The sequence below is a fragment of the Cygnus olor genome, chromosome 2 (genome assembly GCF_009769625.2).
Source record: "Cygnus olor isolate bCygOlo1 chromosome 2, bCygOlo1.pri.v2, whole genome shotgun sequence".
Classification (NCBI taxonomy): Eukaryota; Metazoa; Chordata; class Aves; order Anseriformes; family Anatidae; genus Cygnus; species Cygnus olor.
In genome coordinates this window covers 83,897,975-83,915,248 of record NC_049170.1, presented here as the reverse complement: position 1 = coordinate 83,915,248, position 17,274 = coordinate 83,897,975, and positions in this window count along the sequence as shown.

The window sequence follows — 17,274 nt, the reverse complement described above, 5'->3', positions numbered from 1 at the left end:
ATTAATTGCTGCAGATTAAATGGCCATTTACCAAAGAGTAAAATGGATGAGTAGGCAATTACTTGCTTATGGATGATAAGTAGAACACTGAATTTTCCTTATGAAAGTTTTCAGCATCATGGTTTTCTACCTGAGAAATTAGATTTTAACAATGTTGTTTTAAAAATGGAAATAATGACAAGCTGATTTAAATAACATTTAACAATTATAACTTGTCTAACTTGTTACCTTGATTGTAGATAGCTTTCAGCACTACTTTTAAATACATCAAGAAAATAGGGGGAGCACATAGGGCAGGATTTTTTTCCTCATTCTTTTCTGCTTCTGCTCTTTTGATCTCAGGGTAACAGCTATTGAAGGGGAACATGAGCTTCTTATCCTGTGCTTTTTCAGCAGAAAAAGTAACTGCTTATTTTGGTCTAATCCTGTTATTTAAATCTCCATATTACTGCAGACCACCTTGTGTTATTTTCAACCTAGTGAAAGATAGAAAGATATATGTTATCAGTACCACCTGCTTCAATTAAAAAGAAAAAGATAAATTAATTTTGTATGCTGTTACCTTTCATGCAAAAAGGAAAAAAAAAAGAAAAAAAAAAAAAAAAAGGAAGTCAAAAGACATTAAGTAATACAAAGTACTAAGAGGGAAAATGTTAAGATGTTGTTGGATCCTAATGTAACATTTTTTTCCTCCTTTTTTTTTTTTTTTTTTTTTATTCAAGGCCTTATTAAAAATTTATCTACATAAAATTTATTCAACCATTGTTTTTGTCTGGATTTTGGATTTCTTATTTCTACAGTGGCCACACACTACAAAGCAACTGTAGATTTTCAAAAGTAACAGGGTCAGTACCAGAATCAGCCCTTTTGGAGAGAAGTTAAAAGTATGCTGTGACAGCTTTGACAAACTCAACAGCAAGAATACCTTTAAACTGGTAAAACCTTTTAACCGAGGTACAAAAAAACTTCGACATTTCCCATCTCAACCGGGACCCTAAAATAAGTTACTGTTGCCACAGAGTTCAGATGGCAATTTTAATTTATTTATTTATTTCACTCTAGGACATTGATTCAGGAAATCATATTAGTGTCCTTTGATTATGTTTATGTTATTTTGTGAAGCCTGGCAGATTTTTCAGCTGTTATAAAGCAGCAGAGAGTAGTACTGTGCTTTTGGAAGTTTGACTATCTTCTGCAGAAAAGTGTTGGTGAGCAACTATCCATCTTTTGACTCTTGTTCCTCTTATTTTTTGCAGTGAGAAACTGACAAGAGGGCTGCCAATTTAATCTAATACTACATTGAGCAATTATGTGACACAGCGTAGACATATATACATATATATACATCTTTAAACATAATTGTGAATTTTAAGTTTAAAATAGACCTTCAGTTTGTGGAGCTGTGTCTCCATTTCTTGTAATAAATAAATAAACCTATTGAGTCACAAGTCCATAATGTGAATGATACCATCTTTCTGTCATGTCACTTTAGTAGTCCAGAGTGGCTAAAATAAAGTTTTGAAAAGCTACAGGTTTTGTTATCATACACAGAGCTCAAAAGAAAAAATAATTCCTCTTTAAACAGTACAGTATATGCTCATAAGTATTAAAAATAGCAAGCGTTAATTTGAACAATATATAGATTTTATTTCGCACTTCTGTTTCATGTGTAGAAGTAATGGTCACTGTATTATGGTGAAGAAAAATATTTTAATATGTACAGGATATTTCGTCAGCTGTTTAGTGATTTGTTCTTTTGGTATCTTATTGCTATTGTCCATTATAAGAAATGTGATCTGGAACTCTAATATATCTATTAACAATTTCAAGATTGTTATAGCAGTAGGGATAGCAGACCATCAGTACGTTCTGCTGTATATATGTATGAGGCAGTCATTAGAACAGATGACTGAGGGTCAGGATACTCTGTTATGGATGTTCACTGAGTCCATGCTAACTTCTGTACAACCATTTTCTGCTTTTTACTTTTAAAAAATGGGGATATCACACTTACTAGTGGACTAGATTGAGGTCTTTGGAGAATGGGCAACATATAATTATGTAGGATGTGATAAAAATGCCTTAATATAGGCAGTATACTCCAGAGTGGCTAAGTAAAACATCCACCGCAATTTGATATGTAACAAAAAGCAGACTGTGCTGACTATGGATGTCATTGTGGTAGTCTTCTCTTCCACTGTTTTGTCAGGTGGTCTCAGCCTTCCCTCTTCTGTGTAACTACAAAGAAAGATGATGTTACAGGAAGAGATTGACAACCATATATTGAAATCTGCAGATATTTTATTGTGGAAAATGACCAAAATGTCATGATCATGACCATTACAAGAGCCTGAGTACTCTTTCAGATGAGTAGATCTTTATTAGCCTTACAGAACTAATTGAGAAGGCTCTTTACTTTATCACAGGTGCCTTCTTTGCTCTTGACTTCCTCTCTCTGTAGATCCATCATCATTTTCACTGTTACGGTCTACCTCAGCTACCTTTGTCATCCTTCAAACAGTTTTTGTCTGTGCTACTGACCTCTGTATAGACCTGTTGTTACTTTTAAGTCAAATTTCATTTCCAGTACCCTACTGACTCTAAGACTCCTTTATCCTAAAAGACTACAAAGACTTTCATGTTTATTCTTAGGGACTCTGTTTTCCTCCTCTGTGCATCCCAGCATTGCAATTTTCCTTAAGCAGATGTAGCAAACTATGACTTCTTAGCAATACATTTAGACTTGGCTCTCTTCTCCCATGACAATAATTCAGTCCATTGTCTGTAAGTAATCTACAGTGGCTTAATGGAAATAAGGTAAATTAATTGTAATTGTAAAAGTAATTACAAGGTGAGAATGCAAGATTATACATCTGGGAACTAGAAAGAGTTGCTTCTTCCCACTCCTCCTCATCACTCTTGAACAGAAGTTATAATACAGCTGTTACCTGAGGAATTCCTGGGTATGTATGAAGGGTTGCCAAATCCAGTGAAGTTTAAGGCCCAATAGATTTCTTCTACCCAGTCTGTTTTTGATTCCAGTTAGTAGGATCGTTCAGTAGCCAGGCTTGGTGTGCCTTCCCAATATACACACTGGCACAGCACATGCCTGGCCACACAGATGGACATAGCGTGCAGTGCCTTTGCTAGCACCTGCATAAGCACCAACAGCACTCATGCAGAAATGAACAACACAGCCCAGTCCTGTTCCCACTGTCCAGATGATCAGTTTGCTGGTGGACATTCACATACCTTCACTGTTCATTCATAGTTGCTCCTACATTCACAGGTCCCTAGATCAGATGGGTCTGCCCAGGATCCATGTGCAAAAACATGGCCCATTTAACCCAGCTCCAGATTTAGGTCTTTCCAGATTCTGAGCTCCTCCAACTTACTGTGTAGCCCAGCTTGAAGTTTGCTGGTGAGTTCCCTCCACCTACCTCCACACAGAGAGCAAGGTCACACAGAAAAGGGTTAGGAACAGCGCTCATGAAAATAGTATGGACTGTAGTGATCATGTGCAGAGCTCAGTTGGACATGGGTTTTAAGCCTTTTTCTGACTTAGTTCCTTTCCTAAACATCTTGTATTAAGTTTCACACATTCCCATAAGCCCCTTCAAGACACTCAGAATAAGTTTGCTTTTTCCTGACACCCATGATACTCGTTTGCCATTCCCAACCCTTGTTATCAGTTATGAAAAGCTGATTGAACCTCTCCAAGACCTTTAGTGATTCATTCAGTTGTGTTTCACTAATAAGCAACCCAAGAGATCTGATCTTTACTATTGTTTCTGTTATCTCTTGCCTTTAGGGTCTGCGTGCCTTGGTGGGATTTGTTACTTTCTGTCTCCTCCTTTTGTTTTTATGCAGGATAGCCATTAAACAGATATTCTCAGAAAATATCCTTACATTACGGTAAGGTATCTACAATTCACATAGCTTTTATGTTCTCCATATCCTTGCAGTATTTATTAATATTCTCCAATGTTTGGACAACTAAAGCTCAACTGCTTAAGAAACAACCAGAAAATAAAGCCAATCCTCTTTCTTTGGGACATTTATTAAAAAGATTCTGAGGATAGCATCACCCAGTGTTCTTCTAAGCAATACAATGTACATTTTGCAGACTCTGAAGAGAGCAGCAACTACAGAAATAAATTTTGATTTTTACATGCTATTTTACTGGTAGAAGAAATGCACTGATATTGAAAGAAAAACAGCTCTGGTAACAACAAATAACTAGCCATTTGCATTATATCATAACTTAACATGAACAATCAAGACAGACATCAGGACTATGTGCTTTTAAAATACCCAGTAATCTTTAGAGTCTTTGAAGTTGTTTTGGCAGCTTTTCTACAATAGAAACCAAGAGAGTCAAGAGTATTCTTCACAGAGATTCGAGTATTCAGAAAAAAAAAAATCAAAACCAGAATATTTTAGCTGCAACACTCTATGTTTCCCAGAGTATCTTCTTTAGCTCTTTCTTGGCAATTTCACTGCTGTAGTGCTTTATGTGAGAAGAAGTTGCACATAAGACTTCATTTCACATCATGTTCTTCAGCTGTGAAACTGAAATTATTGAAAAGCTCAGTTTTCATTTTTTTTTTCTTTTCTACAGGAAGAGAATACTTGATGAACACACACCATTATGTGAAGGAAAAAAAAAAAAAAAGAACAATTCTGTCTCAATCATGAGTGAAAATGTTTGACCTGCTCTAGAAAGCCAGATCATTATCTGTCAAGATGTTCCATTCCTTCCCTGAATCAGCTTGCTCTTTCCTTTGTGTCTTTGTGTGACACAGACCTAAGCTGTTCCCTTACTGTGAGGCAATCATAATTTTGATCGAACTGTGGATTTGGGGGACTGGAGCTCAAAGTACTAAAAATCTGAGAGATCAAGATATCCATCAGGTCTACTTGAGTCTGGAGACAACATTTTAAAATGTATGTTTCTCTCACTTATTTTCAAAATCCAGCTAATTATTATTGTCCTGATAACTATTCGGACACCTTCTGGGATCATTTTTCCATAGAGTAGATCTCATCCTTTTCCCTGCATGTCTAAATTCAAGTAAATATTGCAAATTAGATCTTATTTTGCTTAAAATATTCAGTTTCAACCTGCAGTTGATAGCGCATTTTCTCAGCCTTTCCTGGTATATGTAGAACAGTACTAGATAACAGGTGTACATCATAGCCACATGGAAGGTTTAGAAGTGTTCTGTCTTTCAGAAGCAATCCTCTGAGAGTAGCCTTTTCATGCTCACATTGTTTATCTCTTCCCATAGGACTCATTTCTAACAGGTTGCTTTTAACCTTTTACTTGCACAACTGCACACTGCATTTTTCACTGCTAAACTCATTGTTTTGTCAGGTTATTTCTGCAATTTCTCAAAGTCATTTTGAATTGTAATGTTATGTTTCAACATACTTGTATCCTCACCTGGTTTTCCATCATCTGTGCATTTAATAAGCTTGCTTTCTACATCAGTATCAAATTCATTAATGACAAGGTTTAAGTAAAAATGGATTCTGAGCAGACCTCTTCTACTGTGGGCGGTAATTCATTGATAGCTACCCTTCTGATTATGGTTTTCCAACAAGATTTACACCTACACTGTTGGAGGTTTTATCGAGATTGTTCTGTAATAAATTACATCTAGATCATATCTCCCTAACCTGCTTAACAGAGTATCACGCAGGACATCATTAGAAGTTATATTAGTGTCATGATATGAAATATGTTTCTACTGTTTCTGTTTTTCCATTCCATCCACAAGTCTCATCACCTCACTGAAGAATAAAATTATATTGAGTTGACACATTTAATCTTTTACAAATCCACATTAGCTGCTATTAATCTTGTAATCTTTCAGTATCTTCACCACTTGCAAATGGTTTATTTATTTGTATCAATGTTACTGAGGGTTCACAATGAAGCCAAACAATGTGCAAAATCCCCATGCTCTTGTGTTTTACCATTCTTAGGGTTAGTCTGCATTTAGGCTGCCTCTTTTCTCTATGAATTTTCAAAAATAAGTGCTAGTGACTGTGTTTATTTCAGCCAGTTCCATAAGTATTTATAGAAGGAAATTTATCGGGGGCAGCTGATCACAAAACAATTACCTTGTCTACATGCATTCATACTTGTTTTCTCGTTGCTCTAGGCTGAGATCTTATCCCACTATTGTGAATTGATCTATCATGGTAGCCAAATGCTGATGGATGGAGAATTTGAGGGAGGCAAGATTCAAAAAGGGCAAGAGGCACATGGGTTTTCTTAGATGATGGTAATTTTCTTCTCTGTTAGATAACAAGCTACTATTTTTTCTACTCTGCTAGCATGCTATGCATTTGTTATTGTGATATGTCTTCTTGTTTTCATGGGTTTTATGCCTTGGTCATTTGTTTCCACGTGCTTGCCTATGTTATTCTGCATTCATCCTTAGCAATCTGATTCAGCCTTCACTTCCTGGATTCTTCTTTTGTTTGAAGTAACTGAAGAATTCAGTAGTTGAATCAATTGCTTCTTATCCTTCCTCTTCAGTACACCGTAAGACTATGTGAAAATATGACTCTGGCTTAAAAATCAGCGTAATTTGAAATCCTTTTGGAAAAGGTGAACATAAACAAAAGTACAGAAGATGGATAAAAAAATATCTAATAAAACAGAGTTAGTTGGCTTTTTCTTAATCAGCCATACATCTTATTTACATAGCATGCAGATTCACTAGAATTTGGGTTTATCAATTAAATATTTTAATATTAATACAATAAACTTGTATAGGAGAGAGTTAACACATTTTTTGTCTATTATCTGTTCTTAGAAAGGCTGTTTTATAACCCTACAAGTAGTTCATTAATTCTGTTTTTCAAACAGTGCTAATACTAGTCAATTATACTAGCTAGCATTTGACAAGACCTAGAAACACCTCACAGATTACCAACAGAGTCACTACATGAGCAGGAGTTTACAGATACGAACAATGCTGACATTTCCATTTGTAAGTGTTTCTGACTGTTTTTGTTTTGATTACTTACACATACATGCACACAAGCAGGAGTCATCAGCTCATCATAGCTGGAAAGTTGACTCAGTCTGGCAACTGATGCATCTACAGCAGATCAGCTGTTCTCTTATTAGAAGCTGTCAGTGCAGCCTATAAAAATTGTTATAATTAACATTGCAGAATTCAGTTTTGCTGGACAAAGGTGGATTCTCTTATGCTGAAAGTATTAAATAGTCCCAGTGTTTACACAGTAAATGACATCTGGCAAGGCACAGAATCTTGGTCTTTTGTAATTTATAATCTTTTCTATTAATTTTGGAAAAATATTGCTTTTCCCTCCACAAAAACAAAACAACAACAACAACAAAATCTAGGAAATAACATACAAGGTAAGGTAAATAAAAGATCTTAAGTTCATGCTTTCCTACATGCATGAAGGCATGTCTCTATCATGTCTCAGCTTGTGTAGGACTGACACATTCTATCTGAGAAGAAAGGCTTCCAGGATGCAAATGACCTCCCATTTTTTCTGTGATTTGGTCAGATGAGAGGATTCATACCTCCTTGTCCTAAGCTCCACAATGAAATTGCAATAACACTACACCATTTGGTTAGATCCAACATTTTTTTTACTATATCTTTAGTCTCAAGATCTGTTATAGCATTCTTGTCCTGTTAGACTCACCTGAGTTATTTGTGTGCAGCTCTCTATCAAGCTCTAGACCATTCTTCAAGAAGCTTTCTTCATGCTGAGACGAACATGAGGAATCCTTATATTACTGGAACTCTAACGTATTTCAAATTTGCAGAGCTTAGCTTTATATAGCATCCGGAAGCATTGTCTAAGAGTAAAAAAGGACAGATTTAATTTCTCGGGTTTCTTAGTTATACACTCAAACTTGCAGAGAAAACTAACCACTAGCTAGTCACTGGTCTGCCTTCAGGAAATTCAGCAGAAGTAGTGCTCCTGGGTTTTTGGAGTGGCTATGATGTCTGCCACATTGTATTCCAGTCTCTGTTAGGTTCATGTGGCAAGGCTTTGGTAGCAAGGGGCTGCAGGGGTGGCCTCTGAGAGCAGAGCCCAGCAGCTGCCCCATGTCAGATCAGAGTGAGCTCCAGCCGGCTCCAAAAGGGACCTGCTGCTGGCCATGGCCTAGTCAGGGAGCGATGCTGGTTGGGCCTCTGGGAGAGCAGACTGAAGAAAGGGAAAAAAAAATCTGCTATGCTACAGCTGCTGGGAGAGAGGAGTAAGAACCCTCCCTGCAGACCCCAAGGTCAGTGCAGCAGGAGGGCAGGAGGTGCTCCAGGCAGGCAGCAGCAGTTTCCCTGCGGCCTGTGGAGAGGCCCATGGTGGAGCAGGCTGTCCCCCTGCAGCCCATGGGCCCCACATGGAGCAGATCTCCACGCTGCAGCCCGTGGAGGAGCCCCCGGTGGAGCAGGTGGATGTGGCCTGGAGGAGGCTGCGGCCCATGGAGAGCCCCCACAGGAGCAGGCCCCAGGCCGGAGCTGCAGCCCGTGGAGAGGAGCCCACGCAGGAGCAGGGGGTCTGGGGGGGGCTGCCGCCTGTGGGGTACCCGTGCTGGAGCAGTTTGCTCCTGGGGGATGGACCCCGTGGTACGGAGCCATGTGGGAACAGTGCTTGAAGAGCTGCTGTCTGTGGGAAGCCCACACAGGATCAGTTTAGGAAGGACGGCATCCCGTGGGAGGAACCCCACGTGGAGCAGGGGCAGGGAGTGACCGTGAAGGAGCAGTGGAGATGAAGCATCAGAGACTGGCCACAGTCCCCATTCTCCGTTCCCCTGTGCCCCTTGGGGGGAGGACATGGAAGAGGGTGGATGGGGGGAAATTGTTTGCAGTTTGTTTTTTTTTGGTTTCTCACTGCTCTAGCTTGTTAGTAATAGGCAATAAATTTTATTAATCTCCCTACACTGAGTGTGTTTTGCCCATCATGATAATTGTTGAGTGACCTCCCTGTCCTTATCTCAACCCTTGAGCCCTTTTCAATGTATTTTCTACCCCTTTCCCTTTGAGGAGGAGGAGTGAGAGAGTGGTTGTGGTGGAGCTCAGCTGCCCAGCTGAGTAAAGCCACCACACCTTCTTCTTTATGCTCTGTCAAAGCTGACTGGAAGGATTTACCTCACTAGCACAAGGCATAGGAAAAGGATGAGCTGTAATAAAGGTGGACCCCCAAAGGTGGGCCACACCTGTGCAAGCACACACACACATACACACACCACTATATCTAACAGGACACGAAGAAAGGAATGGAGAAGCATATGTTCTGTGCCCACACACTACTGTGGGCAATGGCCTTCTCCCATTATTTAAATGACAAGATAGGGGCCTGGAAATCCTTCCATCCATGTCTGTATGAAAAGGAAGAAGGAGGGAGGTAGTTCCAAAAATGCACCTCCATGAAGCAGGTTAAAAGTTTCTGGCCAGCTCCCCTTTCAGTTCCTGGAAAGCACATCTCCTCCACCTTTGGAGCCAGGGCTGCCCAGTCTCATCTAACGGCAGATAGTAACTATAGCCAGAGGAAAAGAAGGAAGGAATGTGACCAGCAGGGTTCAAAGGGGAACACAGATCCTGCTAAAACTACTGAGGAGTACACAGCGGAACAGGGCAACATCCCTGACATCTTAGAGTCTCGGACCACCCATGCCACGTGGATGCTCTGTAAGGCAGGAGAAGGCTGTAACTGGAAGAAGGTAAATGAGCTAGGAATAGGTAGCAGAGGGGCTGGGATGGAAAATATAGGCCATGTGTGCTCTGAATGCAGTCAAGCAGTGGGGAGTATGTGGCCTGCACAACAGCTGCCATCACCTGTGCTGAAGAGGCTTTTTTCCCTCTTTCCTGTCTGATTTTCAATGCTGTGGTAGTACTTGCTTCTGATTGCATCAAAACAGACATTCGTGTGTTGTAAGATAAAGTTAGGCATTATTTTGGACAGCATTTGGCAGCTCTGGGAAAACAACAACAAAAAAAACGGTTTTAAACCTAGATACAAAATGAAGCTAGTTGTATTTTCAAAGGGAAGAATGCTGAAATGTTTTTCATTTTATATTTGAAAACCATCTTATCAGAGTGTACCAGTGGTTAATTTTCCTAACATTTATGTCTGTAACACAAAGGGATGATAAAAAATTGGGAAAGGTAAAAACAATCAAAGATTGTTAGATGGACCATATGGTGAGGGCAGCCCTTGAAGAACAATAAAGTCATAATCTTCTGGCCTTTAATGTTTATTTGTTTTCCTGCTAGTTTGTAATGTGCCCTGTGGCAACATTATAAATCTTCTTTGTGTGTAATAACTCTTATTACTTTTTTTCTTGCAATTAAAAAAGGTGTTTTATGTTTATCAGCCATTCCAGACAACACAGAACCTATCTATTATATATCTGGAGCAGTAAAAAGATTGAGTGTATCAGTACCTCATATAGTGTAATACATAAAATCAAACTTTAATAAAGGCTTTTGACAATCTCCATCTGCTTGATCTTCACACTTCCCCCTCCACTTTTTTAAGAGATAAAGTCTTGAAATATTTTAGCATTTCCCCTAACTCATCTAGTCCGCCAATTTTTGTGAAGATCAGAAAATCTCAGCTTATGAGTCACATAGTCCTATGACCAGAGCAGAGAACAGTGTTTTTGTTGGGGTTACGGGTGTTACTTCTGTGTCTCCAGAAAACATGCTGAAAATATTCTGGAGGACTTCTGAATTTGAGGATGAGTTGCTGCAAAGAGTTGACTTCAGGGTCATGGAAAGCTGTGGAAAGTGTGATTACATGTACTGAGATGTAAAGGGAAAAAAGATTGAGAAGCTCTTGAATAGAATATCCAGTTATAAGGCTCCACTTGTGCTGAAAATAGAATTACCATTTCACTGCTACAAGCATAAAATATCAGGTCCTTTTTTCTTGAGGTAGTTTGTTAATGTCCATCCTAGCAGTTAAAGCACAGCAATTCTCTCTTCACACTTATAGCCTTCTTTAACATAAATAAGATCAAAAAATTTAAAAGTAAGTATCTAAATTGATATTTTTGTCCCTATGTTTAGAACCCTGACTTAGAAACCACATTTCCTAGTTACACTGTCCCCCAATTCAAAATTGAAGTCAGAATTTACCACATTAAAAATACAGAAAATGGGAAGTATGAATCCATAGGCTGAAAATGATTGTTTTCCGGTGTTCTAACTCTTGGTTTTTCTACACATTATTTACTGCTCTCCTGTAAGCACAAGCATTAGGCTACAGTCTCATGCTCTCAGTGAGTTTAATGTAGAGGAAATATATTTAAGATTCATACAGGCAAAAAAAATTTTAAAACCATATATTTTGCTATGTGAAGAAATGGCATTGAAATTAAACATATCTCAAGAATGATCATGTAAAACTGTAAAATATTTAAAACAATTCAACTCTTTTCTTGTACTAGTTCTTCTTTATGTATATATTTTTTTCCATTTGCTTAAAATAACATTAATCTTGTATTTGGAAAGATGAAAAAACAGTAACCTGAAGTGTTTCACATCACGTTGTGAGCAACAATTTAGCCTAGTTCAAACTTTTCTTCTTCGTAAAGATGTAATCTCATCTTCCACACAGAAAACAAAACAAAACAAAACAAAACAAAACAAAACAAAACAACACTCAAATCATTATACACTACTCTGTTTTATAGTTGATGCCATATATGTCACAAATTTTTATTAATTTTAATTTTTATAGATCCTAATTCTGACATATTTTAGAAAGGGGAAATGTATTTAAATGATGAATAATGTAAGTCTTAGAAAGTAACTATCTGTAGAATAAATGTATTAGAAAGTCCTTCTCACTTACTCAAATTGAAATTTCACAATGTAACATACCACTTCTTAAGAGCATCAAAGCTAAGCAGCACCAAACTAAGCATCTGTCCTCTATTTATGAAGGAAGATCAAGCAATTTTTGTTAATTTCCTGAAGGAAGAATTGTTTCCCTAAAACTGTAAACTACATTTGGGTCAACAAAGCAGCTTAACAAAACGTTTACTAGCAGACTATGTGGTCATGTCAGAGTAAGAAGCATTTTTTACTAAAATGGAAGCTCTGGACAAAGCCCAAAGCAGTGTGGTCTGTTAACCCTGCATTGAGAATGAAGTTGGGACTACGTGGTCTCCAAAGGTTCTTTCCTAACTGAATAAACTTGTGAGTCTATGACCTCAATCTGATTTTTAAAATGTTCATTTACAACCAAAAATCTAGCCATGAGTGTGATAAAATACTGTGGATCAAAACCCATTTTAGAAGCCTGTAGTGTTCACTGCTTTTGACATGTTAGCTGAGTCCAACAGTGGCTTCTGGACCAGATATGACTTATGGGATGCTTCTGGCTGACTGCTACTTACCTGGAGAAGAGTGAGCAACAGTTCAACAAATCAATGCTGCCTAAGCATCCAAACACCCTCATTTGTATTTCAGCTTTCCTTCTTCTGTATAGCAGTTTCTCTCTCTTTTAATACGATCTTGTGAGATTTCTTTTTTTCTCAGGCTATGGATTGCTTCGATATATTCTGCTTGGTCAAATTTCATTTACATGTTCTTCTACTTCAAGCTCATTTAAATTCTTTTATTTTTTGATGAATGAAAAAAAATGGGTAATTGCCATTCTATCTTAGAAACTGCATTACACTAAATTTCCTTTAAATTCTAGATTTGCATAATTTTTCCCATATCTGTTAAGAAAAATATTTTATAGTGAAATGATGGTTAAAAAAGGCAGAGCCATGTGCTCTCATAGGCCAGACAAGAATATTATTCAGACTTGGATTTTCCTTCTTTTTACTCACAATTTTGGTTACAATCTTAAAAAATATAGATTCCTATAATTCTGAAATATGGATTTTCTGTGCTAAACTATTGGACTGTATTCTGCTAGTGAAGTTAACATCTATTTTCCATGCATAAACTGGGGATGATCAAACTACATTTTTTTTTCTTAATTAATGTGTTCTAGCACCTGTATTAAGTCACAAGGAATTTTCATGGTAGCATAATCATTTCACCAAAAGACAACCAAACCATTTAAGTGCTTTACTCTCCCAACTGCTTTTGTCCATTATCCACCTGGATATTCCTCACTAATGAAAGAAATAAAGAAAGACCTTGCATTGTTTTGGAAGGCTCTTCAGTGAGAGTAAATGGATGAGACAGCACATCAAAGGGACACTGCTTCTGTTGTCCTTTACACTTCTACCATCATGCATAGGGCTCACAAGAGGACTTTACTTGCCCAATGTGCTCATAATTATTTCTTTCCCTTTCATCTCTGTAGGTATCATTTTTCATTACCCTGAAAAAGGCCTCATACCCATATTTTTCCTTCCAGGCCTTTCCCAACAGATGGCACAGGACAACAGGTTGTTTTCCTTAGCCTCCTTCAGACAAAGCAAAGTGCCTCTCCAATGCTTTCCTCCTATTTTCTTGTAATTCCTAATTCCAGTGTTTATCAGAGGGTCTCATTTGTACTAGCATTCCTGAAAGAGCTTAGAGTATGAGGAAGAACACTAAGTTATATGAGTATTCCTAATTTATCTGAAATTATTCACAGAGTGATAAGCATAAACAGATGTGTGCGTGCGTGTTTCTGTATGCATGCATATGTCTGTGTATTTTGCATGTAAAGAAAAGAAAATTTCCTTTCTTATGGGAACTGCAATACTTCAAACTTCTTGAAAGTGGAGAAAACAGAAATATCAACAATTCTCTAGAACAAAATAAACAATACTTTTTAGTTTATGAATGTTACCTTTTGTTTAGAAGTCTTACCTGCAACAAGACAGCCCCTGTCCTCCTAACTGCAAAACTCCTCTTCCTTATTTTTAAACTATAACAAAGACAAAGAACAAAAACAGTAGCTATCACAGTAGAGTTTTTCTAGGTTAATCGTTTCTGTCAGCTCCCTCTGTATGTTTTCCAGTCTAAGATGGCCTCTGTAGCATATTTCTGAATGTATAGTTTGAATTGCTACAAACACAAACACTACATAAATCTCTTTTGTGTTTAATCAGTTATTTGATGCTTTACTTTCATTTGAACTGTCCATTATAACATTAATTTCAGCCAGAATGAAAAGTTTGAGGATTCCTATTCATGATTGAGTATATTCCTGTAGTGCTGTCATGAGAATGCACTGCTGAATCAAAGACCAGAATTCTTGTGGAAAATCAATATGTTGTTTAATTTGATCTGAAATATCACCTTATCTTCCATTTATGTGAACCTCAATGCTCTTTGGAGATTACTTTGCACAACTTTTATTTCAGAATATGATGAAAAATTAATTCAAATTGGCTAAGCATTGTTAGGAGCCAAAATGTGGTTGAAGAATTTTATATATAGCAAGTAATAATGACAAGAAACTCATGGTATGAGAGTAGTTGGTCATACTGCAGACAATGATTTCACTTATTTTCAATTTACTTAAATCATTTAACTCATCATAACTTGCAAGTACTGTGTACAGAACAATAGGGTAAAAATCAAACACAGAGCTAACATATTACACTGAATAAGGAGTTGGAGTTTCTTGCTATTAAAGAATATAATACAGTTTGAACATTAGAGGCTGAAAAAGTAGAAACTTTCTAGTTAAGTAACTTTCATGATGGTTTAACAACATTAAGAAATGAAATGTTCATGGCCAGTTAGTATTTGCATTTTACAGTAAGACATGATTTCAGGAGTATGAAACCAAATTGCCTCATACCATGAGTTTCAGAATAGAAATGTATTAGCAACTAAGTATATCATAGTGTCGGATGGTAAGGAAATATTGCACCTCCAACTTGTTGAAGGTCCAATAATCAATAAATTCTATCAATATAATCAATCAATGCTACTTCACTGTGATGAATGACAATTAAACAACTGGCTAATGACACCCCATTTCACCATAAAGCAATCTGTCAGAAAGCAGATATGTTTATTTAAATCCTGATTAACATAGGACATAGTTGTGTCTCCTAAGGAGGAGATACACAGAATATTCAATAAATAAAATATATATACTACAATCAATGTATTGATATAAATTGATGTGCAATGTTATGCTGGGTGATTTAAAAAAATAGACATGGCATTTACACAGTGATGCATCAGACTCAAAACTTTTAAACTTTAGCTGTGAAAATATAATTGAATACTTAAATTGTTATATGCCCTAGGATGAATTCTGTCTAAGTTAAAAACATAAGAAGAAATGGTTCAATGAGGTAAGACTGTGGCAAGAAATAGTGTAAAGACCTTGTCCTGAGAAGTGCATGATAATGCAAAAGAAAGGTGGGATAACTTCAATTATGCATTCAATAGGCAGTTGGGAGCATGTCTAAGGAACAAAGGTTTGTAAGTAATTCATGGAAAAATCACCTAAGCATCAACAAAATTATATAATTTCAGAATAATTTCACCTTAAGTTGTATTTATGCTGGGATCCCACTATATGTGAAAGGAAGAGGTATTTTTGATATACCTTGGTAACCTTATCTAGTGAAAAACTGGAAAGCTCATTACACTAAACTGTTATTCAAACATGATTGGTAAAAGCCTTACTGTTTCATACTATTCATATAAAGGTAGATACACAATGCATAGCTCTCCATAACTCACCCACACCTATATCAAGTTAAAATTTATCTGAAGCTGTTTTAGGGATATTTTCAGATAACATATTTCAGTTACATTCTCCATCAGTAGTCATGAGGGAAGCCTAGTGTCTGTTGTTCACTGACATAGAAAAATGCATTTATTCTGAGCAGCATTCATCAGTCATCAACAGCTGTATTTTGGCAAGGAAAACAAGGGCAAAAACTTCCAGGAACTGGCAAAAGTGGATTAGACAACAGCTGCTAGCAGTATGAACGCTGACCTTTGCCTCTATGTAGCGGTCTGATGTCCTCTTATTTCTCACCTAAGACTCTGCTACCTCCTCACACCTTCTGCCACAGCCCATAAAGAGTGGTTTGTTCAGTGGCATGATTTAGCAGTTCTGAAGTCATATTGGATTGTTCAGTTAGAAATGAGCTTCTGCACCATTACCTTTTATTCTAAAACGATAAATGAGCCTAATGAATTACCAACATTTATATTGCTATTCCATTATAACATTGTATTAGATGGTTTTTGGTAATGGTAACGGTAAATTGGTTTTAAGTAGAGATATCTCTACTTTCTTACCATTTTACAGAAACTAGGAAATACATATTAAAATAAGAAATATTGATTAAAAAATACCACCAACAGTAAAAAACTAAAACAAAAAATAAGAGTCAAATCTGGTTGCAAAACTGAAAACTATGGCTAAAAACCATCAATGTCCTTTTTTATTTTTAATGTAAGAACCTATTATTATGATCAGAGTGCTGGAGCACCTCTCCTGTGTAGAAAGGTTGAGGGGACTGGGCTTGTTTAGCTTGGAGAAGAGGAGGCTCCTGGGAGACCTCATTGCGGCCTTCTGATACTTGAAGGTATAAACAGGGGGGGGAATGCCTGTTTACATATGTTGGTAGTGATAGGACAAGGGGGAATGGTTCTAAACTAAGACAGGGGAGATTTAGGTTGGAAATTAGGAGAAAGTTTTTCACTCAGAGGGTGGTGAGGCACTGGAATGGGTTGCCCGGGGAGGTTGTAGATGCCCCATCCCTGGAGGCATTCAAGGCCAGGCTTGATGCAACTCTGGGCAGCCTGCTCTAGTGGTTGGCAACCCTGCCCAGAGCAGGGGGGTTGAAACTAGATGATCTTTAAGGTCCTTTTCAACCCAGGCCATTCTATGATTCTATGATTAATTAAAATCTAATGCTGTCATATGAACATATGTCATGGGCAAAAAAAAAAAAAATCTATTTCTGTTTTCAGTTCTTTGACAGACATTCATTCTCCTACTTTTTAAGAAAACAAAACCATACAGGGAAATAATGAAATCATAATGGTATGAGAAGTATGATTTTTTGGCTTGCTTTTTAGCATCCATGGCTGGTGCTCAGTTATAGTTGTTTCTATCACCAAAGTCTTTCCACTGGATTCTTTGAAGATAAGAGGGAAGAGGACAGCCTCACATTAATCAGGAAGGGGTCTTTGCTAACTTTATAGTGAGCTAATTTAGTAACATCCTTAGAAAGGTAAAAAAAAATATTATTGGCCTTCTCTATATTTGGATTCCGTGTCCACTTTTTCCTCTCAAACTGCCATAAAAAGGCAGTAATTAAGGGTACAGAGTACG